The sequence below is a fragment of the Sinocyclocheilus rhinocerous genome, unplaced genomic scaffold, assembly GCF_001515625.1.
Source record: "Sinocyclocheilus rhinocerous isolate Xijiao unplaced genomic scaffold, SAMN03320098_v1.1 scaffold241, whole genome shotgun sequence".
Classification (NCBI taxonomy): domain Eukaryota; kingdom Metazoa; phylum Chordata; class Actinopteri; order Cypriniformes; family Cyprinidae; genus Sinocyclocheilus; species Sinocyclocheilus rhinocerous.
Genome location: NW_015659312.1, coordinates 3,466,525 through 3,467,322, shown reverse-complemented (window position 1 = coordinate 3,467,322; position 798 = coordinate 3,466,525).

Genomic DNA, 798 nt, shown 5'->3' with positions numbered 1-798 from the left:
TTACACCAAATACACAAAATAATGTTCTTTTTAGCAGCATCATATGACCCCTTTAATAAATCCTTATAGGGCTAGTCTGTAGTAATTATAACAACCTGATCTCATCCGAAAATGTAACTATTTTACAAGTTGGTAATTTTGTATGAATTCCTGTGATTTGATTCATACCAAAACAAAAAAAAAGCAAGTATGAAGATCCACCGCAAACCTCAGTGGAATAAATAAGGAATAAAAAATACAGAACATTGCTGACATTCATTTGTGCAGGTATAAACAAACAAACCTATCTGCAAGAGACCTATTAAACAATTTTGAAGAGAAATCTGAGATTTTGCCATACACTCTGTATAGTCTTGTCCTTAAAGGAAGCCATATTTATCTCTGCTCCTTATTAATTTCAAACAGCCATCCTTAAAAATCTTGTTCCAAAGTTCACATTCATATAATGTGCAACTTTTGGTTACACTTTACTTGAAGGGGTGTGCATAAGACTGACATGACACCTTCATAATCATGACATGACACCTACATAATCATGACATGACACATGTCATGAATATGAAGGTTTTTTATGCATGTTTATGACAACTGTCATTAAGTGTCATTCGCTCAGTTATGTAATTTTTAATGCAAAGATGACATTGTCTGAGATGTCTGTTATGGGCTATGGTTAGGGGTAGGGTTAGGTTAGGGTTAGGTCAAATAATGTCATATTTGCATTAAAAATGACATAACTGAGCGAATGACACTTAATGACAGTTGTCATAAACATGCATAAAAAACCTTCATATTCATGAC